We start from the raw sequence: 16,722 nt of genomic DNA, 5'->3' as shown, positions 1-16,722 counted from the left end.
GGTTACACATACCCTCAGAGAAACTTTAAGTCTCCCTAGCTAAGTTCATTCCCTGATATCCTATTCTAGAAGTTTTGAGTCTGGGATACTTCTAGTCCAGTGGGTCTCACATTTGCTATTTCACTATCATTTAGCTAATGAACACAAGGAACTATGAGCAGACTGCTGTTACACAGCATAAAGGAGAAGGCAAAGATATGCAGAAGGCAGAGCAGAAAGCACCTTCACGTACATATACCACATCTGCAGATGCAAATGTTACCCTGAAGGCTATTGACAGCAATGGAAGGATTTAAGCAGGAGATGAGGGTAAGATATGTGCTTCAGAGAGATTACTGTGGAGGGTCACTGGAGGCCAGATTCAAATGGAGACGAAACCAGAGGCAGGGATAACAGGAGGCTGTAGCTAGTTGAGGTCAGAGATGACTAGAAACTGAACAGAAACAGTGGTAATAGGAGAGTTAATATCGGCTTTCCTTACCTGGTGGTATATAGGGGTGAGTGAAGAAAAAAAATCCCGAGAAAGATGCTCAGGTCCCATGCTTGGCAATCAAGAAGAGAGTGGAAATAGTTACTAGGGAGAGTGAATAAAAGTAGACTTGATGAGGAAAAAATGGAGGTGACTTTACAAATTAAGCTAAAAGTACAAGTCTGAAGCTAGAAGTCTAGCTAAAGTTTGTTTAGATCATCCAGGTGGACACACCCATCAAGTAGATTTTTTTTTAAGATTTATTTTTAATTAATCTCCACACTCAATGTGGGGCTTGAACTCACAACCCCAAGACCAAGAGTTGTGGGCTCTACCAGAACTGAGCCAGCCAGGTGCTCCATCAAGCATATTTTGAATAGAGGAGCTGGAAGCTCAAGGGAGAAATCTGAGCCGAAGATAGAGATGCAGGAATTAACAGGCAATTGGTGGAGTTGAAACCTTGGGAATGAATGCTATCACCCAGGGAGAAAATGCTGAGTGAGAAGTAAAGAAGAGGCAGACTCGTAAGATATCTTAACATATAAGAGGTGGAAGAGGTGCCTGTGCCAAAAGAGACCAAGAAGGAACAGAGTGATACAAAGACACATGGGAGAGTGTGTCATAGAAGCCAAGAGAGAAGAGTTTCAAGAAGAAGAGGTCGACAGGTCAAATGTTGAGACCCGCTGTGTTTGGACAAAGCTAAGATCTTGGGACCACTCTAATCTATGCCTTGCAGGCTGCTGACACAGAAAACACTGCTTAGGACTGCTGTGTTTCATGATCCCCCTTTTAATGCCACTGAATAACAAAAACAATTTACTTATTCACCTTAAAGTTCAGTAGAGAATCATGCTAGGACAAGCAGCACTGAACCAAGGAGGAGCCAGGGTGGGGTTACCTGGAAGTCTCTTGAGGGCAAAGACCCACATCTAAGGTAGGAGCCCACACAGTAGACCCAGAACCCTGAAAACATTACCGACCCTCTGAAGACAAATCCCTGAGCCTCATTCCCTCATCTATAAAATGGTCGTAAAATGGTTCCAATGGTTGTGAAGGCTAAATGAGCTGATTTTCCTGATGAAAACATCTTCCACTGTAGCTGGCTCTTAGGAGTCACCTAATAAATGCTAACAGTAATTTCCTTCCTTCCTTTATAGGCTTTCAAGACTTAAAGCTGCAATCTTACACGATTCTTAAAACCTAGAGCTTTAAGGAAGTATAGTGCCTGACCAAAGATCACCCAGAAAATTAGCTGCAAAGCCGAGACTGGAACCTAGGGCTGCTAAGGCTTAGTCCAGGGTTTTGTCATCCACAGCACACAAATGCCCAGAATCCTCTTATAAGTAAATAATCCCTCTTTCATTAATCATTACATCTTGCATAAACCTGAAGCTTTAATACAGTAGCCTTGTTCCTAACTGGACAAGCCTATAGGAAAATTCACTCCAAGGAAGCTGAGTCCCCAGGATCCTCTTGGCCACCACCAGTATGACAGAACCCAGGACCAAGTGTAAAAGCAAAAGAACCCAAGAGCCCTATTTCTCAGATCTCTTTTTCCAAACATTACCTACTACTAGCTTTACTCTTGACCTAGAAGCTGAAACCAGCTAAGCAAGCTTCCAAGATCCATTTATTTGGCAGAATCCCTCCTCAGCCAGAAGACAGAGCTGATGGCTCAAATGTCTAGGGCCAACTTTAATCACTACATCACATCTCTTTCCTCTGCTTCTGAAATGCCCCCTCAGGCAATGTCCAGCAGGCAAGCCATCTCTGTATACATGATTCGTTACATTGATATATAATATATATATATGAAGTATGTGCCTTATTTCTCTCCCTAGTGTTATTCTTATTTTTCTCCCAGTGTTAATTTGTGGTGACATTAGGGAGAAAAATAAGGCAGGAAAGGGAGCTGGGGTGTGTACAGAAGGAGGAGCAAGGGGCAATTTTAAACACAGAGAAGGTGACATTTGAGCAAAGATCTCTTTCTCTGAAACAAAGATATGATCAGCTCAAAACATAATCTGCAAGTCATTTAGCATTTCTAGACCTCATTACTTCATCTATAGAGCAGGGATACTTTAGAGGGTGAATGCTTCTGAGTAGGGTACCTTTGTGGATAGGAACACATTATCCTTTAAGCTCTGCTTTGGAAATTTTCTATTCCATATGCCCCCCCTTATCCATAGGGGATATATTGGCATGACTCCCGGTGGATGCCTGAAGCTACAGACAGTACCAAACCCTACACATACCATGTTTTTTCCTATACATACACACCTATGACAAAGTTTATCAATTAGGCACAGTAAGAGATGAACAATAATAACTGATAATAATATAGAACAATTATAACAATAGACTATACTCAAAGTTACATGAATGTGGTCTCTCTTACCTTTCTTCTTCTTGCCATGATGTGAGATGATAAGATGCCTATTGATGAGATGAAACAGTGAGGTGAATGACACAGACCTTGTGATGCGGCACTAGGCCAGTACTGACCTGATGGTACATCAAAAGAAGGATCATCTTGCTTCTGGACTGCAGGTGACTGCGTGTAACTGAAACCTCAGAAAATGAAACTGTGGATAAAGGGGTACTACTATATTAATGTAGGGTAGATGTAATTCCCTTTACGCAGCAACTGCAAGGCCAACTCCCCCAGATTCACCCAGCTGGCAACGGCAGAAGTGGGAGTGGAAGCCAGGCCTTCTGACTCATGGTTCAAGATACTCACCTCTACCCCAAAGTGGCCTAGACTGAAGTCATAGGCATGTCACATCTCATGATGGGGCAAAGGTTTCCTAATGGCATGGCCAGACTAATGATGGCATCTGCATTTAGTTCACCATTTCCCTCCAAGGATCCTAAAGCACTACAGACACATATAAGAGCTGAGGGAGTTTCTGTTCTCAAATGATGCAACGCACTTCACCAAGACCCTCAGAAGCGGATTTCCTTTCAATGACAAATCTTAGTCAACTACTATTTACCAAGGGCTTTGCTAAGTATCTAGCTCCAAGCAAGGAGCTATAGAATACCTATTTAAAAAAAGTAATTACAGGTAACTTGGTTCCTGCCATTAAGTTGTTTTAATAGTAATTACTGAATTGCTTATCCTTCCTCCTCTTTAGGCCATGCAGCCTTTGCCCCGAACCTTGACTATGGGCTTTTGGGATCAGTAAAGGAGTCTATACGCCTGATTCCCATACCCTCCTTGCACATGGTAGGTGCTCAGTAAAGTTCTAATTGTTCTAGCTCTAGGTAAGAAAACTGAAGACTTCAACCTACATCATATTATTCCCCAGAGTTCTTGCCACTATGTCACACCAGAACTGGGTGAAAGCATGTGAAGATCGTCCCCACCCCTGGATGTGACTCAACAATGCTATCAAGGCTTCTGCTCCACCAAAAAAAATTCCTCTTAGACACAGGTTATGCTTGTTCCAACATAAACTCCCTTGAAGAGTTCTGCCTCCACCACAGTATCCGCTTTCCACATGATTCTGATTCTACAGACAACTAAAGGGCAGGCCCCCCCACTGCTACCATGCCCCCCACTGCTACCATGCAGGTCTGGACCGAGGCTCTGCAATCTCCCCAACATGTCTAATGGATCTGCCCAGCTGACCTTACATAGGATCCTACACAAATGGTCTGCTCCAGAGCACACCCAATATCATAATGACTATTTGAATATGTCCGACTCCCTTCCAAACTGAATTCTTCCATAAGCCAGAGTTTGTGTCTTATGCCAGCACCTAGCACAGTGCCTACTAGAAAAAGCAGAGGTCAGAGAAAGTCAGTGTGTGCATAGCAAATGCTACCTGTTATAGGTACCACGCTGCCCAAACTGCCCATGCCCGGAGTCACGTAGAGCCTTCTGCACAGAGATATGCTTCTCTTACCTATGTTCAGGCATTATGTCACCTGAGAAGGATACAATGAGAAATCAAACTAGTTAGCAAAGATCAGCTGGTTTCATTTATTTACTGTCTCCTAACAGAAATAAAGCCTTCTGGGAATGGGAGTAGGAAAATATAAAATACTATTGAGAAAGGCAGGTAAAGGTCCAGGGCACAGGGTGTCAAGGTGAAGAGGGATCTGGCAGCCATCCTGGTCAGCACAGGATACAGCAGTCCCTGACAGAGACTCAGGAAGGAGAGTGGGTTAAGTGCTGCCAAGTCTATCCATCCAGGGCAATCTCTGCACAGAATTCAGCAACAGGAGAGCCAAGGATTCCCACACACTTGCATTTTTTTGCTGACGCCAGACTCTCGACCTTGGACCTTCCAGTTTCACCTCCTCCTCCCTTCTTCCCTCTGCAGATTACAGAAACATCCCAAAGGCCAACCAGCCATTTTCCTCTCAGCAGCTCCCAGTTAGGAGGAAACAGAGCTGGCCAATAGGATCCTGGCTCAAATCAGCCTCGTCCACTCACAAGTCTTGGCCAACCAGAGCCTGAGGGCACAGTAGGAAATAAGGGGGGAGGGAGTGGAGGAGCTCAAAATACATTTCTCACTGCTTACAGCCAGAGCTTGATCCAGGATCAACCGGTTTTCCATCAGCTTGGTAAGACATTTTGATAAGCAGGTCAGTTAAGTTTCTCCAACAGAATACGTCCTCCTATCCTGCACCTCTGTAGAGTCCCTGCCCCGATTATCTCTCTACAAATGAAGAAGGACAAAGAAGAAGGGGGGAGCAGCATGCTTTTTCGTTTAATAAAGAATGAACAAAGACTGCATTGTGGGGTGTTAAAAAGGAAACTGGGCCGAAAGTCTAAAAGTCTACATCCAGGGCCTGGCTCTGCTACTCAGAAGTTCTGTGACTTTGGGCTGTCCATCTCACTTCCCGGAGCCCATTTCCTCATGAAAATGAGCCCTATGATAGCCACATGCACTAAGTACCTTCCACATGCAAGGTACTACAAGGAGGGCTTTATATTTGTTTCTATTCCTCATAAAAATCCTACGAAGTAGCTCTTTTCTTTATTTTGCAAACAAAGTAACTGAGGAAGTGGTTGAATTTCAAGGTCAGTTTTTTTCAGATCCCAAAACCCACTAAAAACATATGCCATTATTAAACAACCTCCAAACTCCCTTTCAGCATTAGAGCCCTGAAATTTCTTTTTTTTTTAAATTTTTTTTTTTTTTCAACGTTTTTTATTTATTTTTGGGACAGAGAGAGACAGAGCATGAACGGGGGAGGGGCAGAGAGAGAGGGAGACACAGAATCCGAAACAGGCTCCAGGCTCCGAGCCATCAGCCCAGAGCCCGACGCGGGGCTCGAACTCACGGACCGCGAGATCGTGACCTGGCTGAAGTCGGACGCTTAACCGACTACGCCACCCAGGCGCCCCGAGCCCTGAAATTTCTTAGATGATCCCTTCCGTCACTGTCAGGTTCTTTCCTTCATCAGTTGACAGCGTCAAGATCTGGAAGCTAAACTGCCCAACTGGCACTTTCTGTAGCCACGGAGGCAAACACTCCAAATTATCCAAGGATCCTAGACCCTCAGGGCTGGAAGAGACCTCTTAGCCTTCCACATATTTGCCCTTCCATTACTCACACAGGAGAAGAATCAAGGAAGGTCTTAAGGAATAGAAAGAACGCTTCTTACATTTGCCCATCTCCTTTATTTTTCCTCTAAGAACTATTAAGGCAACTGAACTTATATGCAGCAACGTTTATTTCTTCCCATTTAATTTTAGTATTGTTTGTTTTTCTTCGTTGTTTATTCCTGTTTGTGATCCAAAAGTCAGTAAGGCTTGAAGCTGCCTGTGCTCCTTCTCATTAGGGCAGGCCCTTTCACTCTAGGCACTAGACAACACTGCCTTATAATCAAGAGGCCTCCTGATGAACTGATAATGATCCCACCCTTTAGTGCTTCCACTCAAGATACCTGGACTCACACATTCTAAAAAGATTACAAACAGGAAGAATAATAATAGCTATAAAACAAAGAAAGTGTTAAAACAGAGCATAAACAATGTGTTAAAACAAAGTGTTATGTAATTCTTTGACTTGCTTCTTCTTGTGCCAATAGGTAATTGAAAGAAGCATTCTGGCTGTGAGCAGGGTTATGCCTAAACCATCCCGGGCATATTAACAACTGCAAAAGGGAGATGCAGACAGGCATGAGGACATTCCAGAAGAGACACAGATTTAGACAATTAGATTCTTAAAAAAAAAAGTCTATGTGTCTCAGAGAACAGGCCCAGTACAGAGGTCAGAAATAATAGGCGAAAAGTTACCCTAGAGTTTAATCAAAAGAGATCTGTCAATATTTGGCTTGTTCTGCAAGAGACCATCCAGAAGAAGCAATTAACATAAAGCAAATTCAGGGGAAGAGCTGCAGTGTGTCCGGTACTGGCAAGGGAAATACCACTCTCATACACTGCTGGTAGAAGCAGAAACTCGTTTAGCCTTTCTGGAGGGCAACTTCAGTCTCCATTAACATTTAAAACTTCTAGCCAGCATTTCTACTTCTAGGCAGCTATGAGAAAAATAACTTCATATTCTTCACAATAGCAGTGTTTATGATAATTCCCATCATTAGCAAAATGGCTACATAAACTATAGACATTATATAGCAATTAAAAAAGTGAGAAAGATGTTCAAAGACCTGGAAAGATTTTCAAGATATATTGAATAAAAAAGCACCTTACAAAACCCTATGTATAATGTACTCCCATTTATGAAAAAATAACTACAAAACTCAAAACAACATACATTTTTTGTACATACATAAATGCATGGAAAAAGGCCCAGATACACATGAATGTGGTAACAGAGGTTACAAGAATTGGGAGAGTGAGGATCAAGGGAGTTCCCCTCATCTGTACTTCCTGAATTTTTTGTTTTAGAAATGTATTTATGTGTAGTGAATGACAAAAAAAAAAAAAAAAAAAAAAAAAGAAAGAAAGAAAAGAAAAAGCACCTAAAAACAAAATACAAATACCACCTTTATATTTGAAACAAAAGATATTCAAGATATGTTTTAGTGAAAAAAGCAAGTTACCAAATACCAGGCAGAGTATAATCTCATGACGGGGTGGGGGTAGGGTGGAAGTGAAAGAACACCAGAGGTAAAGGCCTCAGTTCAAATCTTCATTCTGCCACTTAATGGTCTCTTGATCATGGGCTCACTACTTAATCTTTCCAAAGCCTTGGTTTAAGAAATAGCTAGCTCATGGGGTGCTATAAGGTTTAAGTGAGAATGTTTAAAGTACTTTCTAAAAGCCTGGCACAGACAAGCACTCCATAAACGGTAGCCATTATTTGTATTAATAATAATAAATTCAGTATCAAAAATTGGATCCCTGAGATCATTTCAAAGAGAATCTTTATGACACTTGATTATGATTTAGCCTTAACATTAATCATTATTATTTTTTAAATTACTAATTCTCTGAGTTTCAGTCATTAAATTTTAGAGCTGGAAAGGATCCCAAGAGTTCATCTGACTTGGTGGTTCCCATATAAGGCTGTACAGCAGAATTAGCTAGAAAGCTATTAGCGAGTAGGGGGCAGGGGAGGGGAAATAAATGAGGACACACATTCCAAGGCTCCTCCTCAGATGAGATTAGAATTTCTGGGAGGTGGGACTGAATGAGTTCTATTTTTTACAAACCTTCCATATCTATACATATACATATACATGCACAGAATACCTCTGGGGAGGGAAATGAGGGAGAAAGGTGGGAGAAAATTGCACTATGTTCCCTTATGTAGGGTCTGAATTTTTTACCTAATCAAAAATAAATCACTGTTAAAAATTAAATAATAATAAGCTTCCCTAGGTGAATCAAATGCAGTCAACCCACAAACCAGAATGGAGGTCTTTATTCTTTGCCCCAGAAATTCCACTTCAGAAAGTTGTAAGATTTACATATAAAGATGTGGATGTCCATCATAGAAGGAAAAAACAATAACAAACCTGGAAACACCCTAAATGTACAACAGTAAGAAATGGTTTTACAAATTATGGCATATCCATGATAGAATATTACATGTTCGTGAAGTATATTTTCACCTGTTTTTTTAATAGCGTAGGAGAATATGACACAACATTAAGAGGACAAAATAGGATGTAAATGTGTACAAATGGCCTAATCATAATTTGGGGAGTGGGAAGATGATGGGAGACGTCTACAAAAAAGTAAAAGGAAACACAGTACACAGAAAAACAAGCCTATTGCCCTCCTCCCCCGCATCCCTGTGCCCCCTCAAAAAAACCAAGCCTGTGCCCTGTTCTCCACACTCCACTGCCTCTCCTCAGGCCGGCCCCTCTTTAGGAACTGGCTTCAAATCCCATTGAGGAGCATAAGCACTTTTACCCTGTCAAGTCACTTACCTTACTTGTCACATAATTATCTTACTCACCGTCACAATTTTTGTAACTTTAAAAAATAAGAGGTCCCTTCAGAGGAAAATATTTGCCACAATTAGGAATGTCACACACTCTAAAGCAACTCTTAAACCTCCATACATGGCTGTATGTTAACACATAAGGCTTCAGGGTAGTGCTATGTGTACTCCACCTACAGACCTGGTTTCTCAAGGAGCTATCATCTCTGTGGACAGATAAGACACAGATATAAGAAGGAATAAGTAACCACATAAGAGGACACAAAAGCAGCACAGGTACCAGGTGCTATAGGAGCACACACATATTTACACATATACACAGAGTGAGTTACTGCACTTTACTGTAATACATCTTTTTTCCCTGAACCAAAATATAAATTCCTTAGATGTAATAGCTTTATCTAAACCTAATGCCTAGTGTGTCTGGCAGACAGTAGGTGCTTAATAAATGTCTTTTAAATTAATGATACTCTATGCCCTGCACAGCTCGTATGCAAATATTTTTGAATGAATCAATTACTGCAGTATACTGGTGAGGAATGCCATCTAACTGAACCACGGTTAGGGGTGTAGACAACACAGCACTTGCTCCTGACATATTTCAGACTCAAAATGGTTGGGAAATATTCTTCTAACCTGCTGGACTCCTCCCAGACTTCAGTTCTTGGTAGGGGGCTAAACAGGGGGTGAGTTTAGATCGGTACTGAATATAGTTTTCTTTACTCTTCAGAGGTCAAAAGCAATGACAAGCAAGCTGTCCCTATTTTTTTTCAGGTTGGGCCACAGTAGTGACCTTAATGAAATCCCTGGTGCCAGACACACCCTTGTCAATCCACACCAACCTTCCTTTTCTGCCCTCTATGTAACTCTAGCCATTCTCCTCTCTACCCCTTGGTCAAGGACAGAAGCCATGCTAGCCATAAGGCACTCATCTTTCTGAAGTACTCGCTACGAATTACTGCTCTAAACCTCCCAGCGAAGCAATTTCTGATTTGAAGAGAAGGCTCACCCCTAAAAAGCTAAACAGACCACAGAGAGCAAACTCAAAGTTCACCTGGAATGCAATAAGGAAAGGGAACTGAGAATGAATCCCGAATTTTCCCATCCTGGATTTTCTTGTTTCTCCAGAACAGATACACACTTAGGGATTAACATCTATGTATCTAGAAAAAACCTTCGAAGTTCATCATCTCCTCTGGCTTTGGGCAAACTTTAACCATTCTAGACAGATCACTTATCTCCCAAAGAGTTTCTTCTGCAGAGTATGCCACTGCGTTGCAAGGAGGAAGTTCTCTTTTGTTTCTTTAAAAAAAAAAATTTTTTTTTTTGTTTATTTATTCTTGAGAGACAGACAGAGACAGAGTGTGAGTGGGGGAGGGTCAGAGAGAGAGGGAGACACAGAATCTGAAGCAGGCTCCAGGCTCTCAGCTGTCAGCACAGAGCCTGACGTGGGGCTCGAACTCCCAAACTGTGAGATCGTGACCTGAGCTGACGTCGGACACTTAACTGACTGAGCCACCCAGGTGCCCCTGCAAGTTCTCCTTCGTTTGTAATCTAAAGTATTCCTATTAAAATTGAGATTTATTTCTCTGGAAGACATTCAAGGCAGCAAATCAGCATCCTTTGTATCATTATTTCTCAGGTTATTTATGCACGCTAATGTTTGAGACCCTCAGTTCTACCTTCTAACCTTCAGAGACTTCAAGGCACTTTCATTTCCCCCATGTTAATTATTCTAATTATTTTCCTTTTTAATAGGTTCCACTCTCCATGATTTCTTTTCTCTGTCTCTTCCTATCTCTCTCAGGTTTCTTTGCACTCATAGATTCTTTCCTCATCTACCCTTTACCCCTTTCCCCCTAACTCCCACCCACAAATCTCTTATCCTAGATGGGTACAAGTCTTGCTTTACCACCCCCTGCTTTTCTGACCTGGCATTCTTCCCTGTAGGAATGTTAATTAGCATGTGGGATTTAATTAATTCAGTAGCTAATTAAAAATGGGAGAGGAAGAGTGGGAGAGGAGGAGGGTGGGAGAGACAGAGCCCGCCTCAGTGCAGAAGGCACCGGAGATGGTTCTGGGTTGGCTGGCACCATGCCACCGCCCTCCAACCCCCCCCCCCCCCCCGCCCATAGCACGCACAGCGATGGGGGAGGGGCAAGAGTGAGGGGCACAGACTGGCAGAGCCTCTAGACAGACTCATTCAGTCCTGCCGCTGCTTTGTGATGGGGAGAGACAGAAAGAGGGAGAAAACAAGAAAAGAGGGGAGAAACACGGTCAGACCCGTACTCGGGAAGAGCAAAAGAAGAGGGCATCGGATCCAATGACTCCTCTCCTCTTCAACAATGGATGAAGCAAAGAGGAGAGATTGTTCAGAGCCAGCATCTTGGGGTTCCCTGGCCCCTAAGGACCACTGAGGACAAGATGGGAAAAGAGAGCCACTAATTCTCTGGAGAACAAGGGACAGCTTACTCTGACAACCAGGGACCCACTCTGCAGCCCTTCTTCCCATACCAGGCTGTTTCCTCAGCATGTACAGGCAATGAGGAAGATAGATGAAAATGAAAGATGGTGGCGAGGGGGAGGGGGAAGGGTGGAGGTAGTAGGCACAGATGGATGACGGGGAGTAAGTGAACAAGAAGGAGATTTAAAGGAAGAGGAATGAAGAGTGTACATGAGGAGGGAAGGGAGAAGTGGGAGAAGGTAAAGGAGAAGAAATAAATATTGGAGGAGGAAGTGAGGGGCAGAGCCATGCTTTGTTTGTCACGATGGATCAAGAGGGATGGAGTATCTGAGCAGAGGACTTCCACATACTGATTCCGTCCAGCCTAGGCCAGGCAGACAGGGAATGGCATCAAGGCAGGGAGGGGCAGGAGCAGATCCTTCTGAGGATCAACTAAGATGCCGGAGACAGGGAACTCATCCTGCAGGACCTTCCTAAATACTGGATATTGCTGCCAAACCAGGAATTTATCAAAAGCAATGGAGAAAAGCTTCCAAATGAACAGAAAAGGAGGCTAGGATGACAGGAGGCTGCAGAACCTGATTCCAGGAGCTCCAGCGGGGAGATGGGTGAGGAATGGGATTTTTAGCACCACCCAGCTGGCTCTCTAAGGGTGTCATCTGATACTGAGGGAAATACATCCATTAGGGGGTTGATTTGAGGATTTGAGGGATGATAAAGACAGAAAAGGCTGGGCTTCAGAAAGCACCCCGTTGGTGGGAGGCATCTAGGAAACTTTGGAGCTTAAAGCCTTGGAGGGAATAAAGGAGGGCAAGAAGGAAGTCTGCCATCAGTGATAGATTACATAAGGCTTGACTGAAAGAAACAGAAGGAGGGTGTGAAGCCAGATGAAGCTTTTCTGGTGTTAACTGCCATAGAGCTGAATGCAATGGCAGACAGGGGTCATTGTAGCTAAGAGACAGGGTTTTCCTGGCTAGGAATTCTGATTTGATCTCTTTACCACCTAGGGCTTCCTGCAAGAGCTAGCAGTGAGTGAATCACAATTGGGAGAGAGGAAGTAGAAACTCAGGGGCTCTTTATTCTTCAGAGTTCACCCGTGGGGCTAAACCCAAGGCTGGCAGATGAGACAAAGCAGTTCTCAGAGTAAGTTACTACAGGCTGAGTCAGAATGGAAACACATGAATGCTTTCTGAGCCTACTTTCTAGTCTAGGTTTTAATTAACAATAAAAATTATAAGGACATTTATTAATATAGCCACAATGACGGTTTTACACTAGATTTAGGATCACAGGCACTAGTATGAGGAAGCAGGTGGTCCACAGAGCTTTTTGTAATTGTAGTGGTCCTGGAACTGAAGAGTTAGTTGCAAACGAGCAGCAAGGAAAGAGCAGAGATCAGAGTTTCCAGCATCCACCAGTAAGAGCTGGAGCTATCTAGCTCCAAGATATTTTTGAGAGGGAGAAATCTTAGGGGAATGGGGCATATTAGTTAGCATTAAGGTCAAATTAAATCTGGAAAGGCAAATAGAAGCCAGGGCTTTGGAAATCCCCTACCTTGGCACTGTTGAGGCCCCTCCGCTAGGCTGGACTATGAAATGCACAAGGAGAGTGCTGGCCAGCTCCCTCATCCAGCCCACATACCCCAGCTCTCCCACTGCTGATGTTCTCCCTCAGCAGGGCAACCAAGGCTGGCTTAACCTAGACATAAAATCTGACCGGGCTGCTGGCTTCAAGGCTGTCTGTGACTCTGGGGATGAAATTGGAACACTGGTTTCCAAGAGGTAGTCAACAAAGTCAGACCTAGCTGTTGGAGAAGATAATAGGCTCTAATGCCAGCTCTGTCAATGATTTATTTACACAGCTTTGGACAAATCACTTCCCTCTATAAGGCCTGAGTGAAAGAAAACAAAAATCGACCAATTTTAGCTATAGCACCAGGGGAAGAAATAGTTAAAAATTTTTTTGTGTAATGTTTTTATCTATTTTTGAAAGAGGCACAGAGTGTGAGGAGGGGAGGGGCAGTGAGAAAGGGAGGCACAGAATCTGAAGCAGGATCCAGGCTCTGAGCTGTCAGCACAGCGCCAGATGCGGGGCTCGAACTCACAAACTGTAAGATCATGACCTGAGATGCAGTCGGACACTTAACCGACTGAGCCACTCTGGGGCCCCAGAAATAGTTAAAACTTAATTTATAACTCTTTTAGAAGGGTACTAAAGCTGAAAGTTCCTACCATTCAGTACAACAAATATTGAGCCTTGTGCTTTCAAGAGAGGGATCACTGTAGGGGCGCCTGGGTGGCGCAGTCGGTTAAGCGTCCGACTTCAGCCAGGTCACTATCTCGCGGTCCGTGAGTTCGAGCCCCGCGTCAGGCTCTGGGCTGATGGCTCGGAGCCTGGAGCCTGTTTCCGATTCTGTGTCTCCCTCTCTCTCTGCCCCTCCCCCGTTCATGCTCTGTCTCTCTCTGTCCCAAAAATAAATTAAAAACGTTGAAAAAAAAAAAAAAAAAAAAAAAGAGAGGGATCACTGCTATATTAACATGAGTCCATGACTCTAACTAGAATTCTGAAAAAGGGCAGTAGAAAACACAACTGTGGAAACAAAGAGTCCACTGGCCTATCCGCCTGTCAATACACACACCTTAGGAAGGCAGGAGGCAGGCAAAAGAGAGGTTTTCACAGGCACCTACCTGCAAGGCTCAGATAATAAAGTGAAGGGTGTGGTGTTCTAGCTCCCGTTTTCACAGAGGATCTTTCCTGCACTCTGCTGGGCAGGCAACTCTGCCTCTCTCCATAGTCTAGGAGGCAGCCTTGACCCACACATGCTAGGGAAGTGGGAGCTAGTGACTCTGGGGCTGCCACTTATGCTAAGGAAGATCCCCTGCCACCAGGAAATGAAGGAAGAAGGCCACATGTCCGTCCATAATTCCTAGGGCACACACAAGGCAAAGACTCAGCACTATTGTCCAGAGAGTTGCTAGGATGCTAGTAATCCATAAAAATAATTCAATAAGAGGGAAGTTAGCCATCCTAGAAATTGGATAACCTTACAATCAACAACACTGCTGAGTTAGCTGAGGGACTGTACTGGTCACACAATGAGCAGTCTCCAGACAAAGTTAAGAAGCAAGGTGGGGCAAGAGCTGGGATAATAGTCTGATCAATTTGGGGTATATTCTGGAAACAATAAACAATAAAGGCAGCTATGGCTGAGTAAGGCGACCATATCAACTTGGCTGAGATAAAGGAGACATGGAATGACAGAAGGAGGAAGAAGGCTACAGGAGCACACTGAGGTCCTACAGCCAGGATGCCCCTCAAGTAGGCATCACAGCTGTCCTGGAAAGGACCTTCTCAGGACTCAAAAGGTCAGTAACAAGGCATCTCCTGAGGGACCAGAGAACAGGTTTTAGAGCATGGTTTTCTTCCAGAGTCTTCAAAAACAGGGTAACAAAACCACAGCTATCCTTAGCAATCGAAACCAGAAGTTTTTGGATGAAGCCCTTATTATCTGAATTCTTGTGACCCCCCCTATCTCGCATTTTCCCAGCACATGGAATCAAATTCTGTGAATTCAGATAGCTCAGTATTCCCTTGCCAGCTGAGTTCTAATTATCCAAATCCAGGAACTGAATAGATTTGGACAGCAAAGGATACCTTTACTTTGCACCTGCATTCACTTCCCTCACAGAACTTGTCATTCTCCTGACCTAGACCTCGACACTGACCCCTTAGATCCCCTGCTCTCTTCTCACCCACTCATTCATAGCCCCTTTTCATTAGGAGACTCATCTGTAAGATGCCAACAGTAGAAGAGATAAAGAAAAAGAAAGGGAGTAAGGAAGAGTGCAGATTTAATATAGGGGTAGGAGACAGAAACCCTTCAGACAGAGAGAAGGAGAGAGAGAGAGAAATAGAGAAAGCAAGAGAGCTGGAGCAGGGGGGAGGGGAAGATGGCACTGCGGAAAAAAGAGCGCCACAAAATTAATTTGAGGAAGGGAACAGTAGAGGAGACGTCGGTGGAATAACAATCAGGCAGTAGAGGGCCGGGGAAAGAGGGAGGGCGCCAGGGGGTGGGAGGAATGGTGTTGGGGAGGAGGGCCTAGCATGCAGAGCAACAGCAGCACCACCTATGGGCATGACGAAGGGTTACAGACAGCAACAAAAGAGGCCCCCACCTGGGCATGGAAGTCTGGGGTGCGGATGGGAAGGGAGAAAGCCATGGCTTCTGCCCTTCAAACCTCTCAGTAACCAACACGCAGGCTAGAAGAATAAATTCTATATGGCTCTCCTGGGAAAAGAAGGGACTTAACAAGGAAAGGGAGGGAGGCCACATAACTCCTGGCTTTTTCCATTCCAAGGGGGTTTTCCCCTCAGAATTCAGGCAGGAGAAAAGGGTATGAAAAGGAAGGAATGCCGGGTACTGTAAAGGACGAGTGTGCCTGCTTCTTTCATTAGCTGGAGAAAGGATTTTATCTCTATTTCCAAGTGATTTCCTTTCCCCACTGGATGTTGGGAGTACAGCTCCCTCCCTGGGGCCATGGATGCCCCTCACTCAGCTGCTTCCTCCCAGCATTGCCTTGAAACTCCCAACCATCATTAGAAACCCCCAGGGAGCCACCAAGCTCAGAAAAGGAAAAGGAAGGGTCCACCCCCACCAGTCAAACAGACCCGGGAGGGGGACAGGGTGGAAAGAATGAAAGGGAGAATGCAAAAGCTCTTCAGAGGGAGGAGAGAGAGAAATGTGATCAGTGGTATTTGTTGTACTTCCAGGGAGGAAGGATCCGTCACATTTTTAATAATAATAAATACATGAAGACAGATTTGCCAGCACTGCTCCAGCTCCTTGGGAAGTGTGGGGGAGGGGAGCCGATGCAGCTGCAGCACAGACCAATATCCCCCTCCCCTCTTCTCCCCTCCCCCCTTAGATAGGCTCAGTATTGCAGCAGCCTCTCCCTCCCCCTCTAACCGCAGTCCTCCCCATCACAGCCCACCCTTTCCCAGGTCCCTTCACACAGCTCTGCTCCTCCCTCCTCCACCACTCTCTCTGTCTCTACTCGCCACCACCCCCCCCAACCCTAGACTCTCTTTTCAGCACTGGTCCTCATTTAACACGGTCTTGCTCCAGCTCTCAGAAACCTTAGTACCCACGGAGTCCTCCCCCAATCCTGAGGCCCTGCTTTCCTACCAGGGCCCTTCAAGCTGACGGCAATCTCCCCCGTACAACACCCCCACAGAACTAATCCAGTACGTTTCAGCATTCCCTGGATCCCACCAAAAAGGGCTGTTTTCCCCCCATTTTTATTTCAATGTGACCTCCTTTCTCACAACCTTAAATATAATGGCCATCAAATGTGCTTGTGTTCAGGGGGTGTCAGGGCCTCGGGACTAGGTGACTACTGCCACCTATTGACCCAAAT

The sequence above is a fragment of the Panthera onca genome, chromosome B3 (assembly GCF_046562875.1).
Source record: "Panthera onca isolate mPanOnc1 chromosome B3, mPanOnc1 haplotype 2, whole genome shotgun sequence".
Taxonomy (NCBI): Eukaryota; Metazoa; Chordata; class Mammalia; order Carnivora; family Felidae; genus Panthera; species Panthera onca.
Note: the sequence above shows the minus strand (reverse complement) of the source record.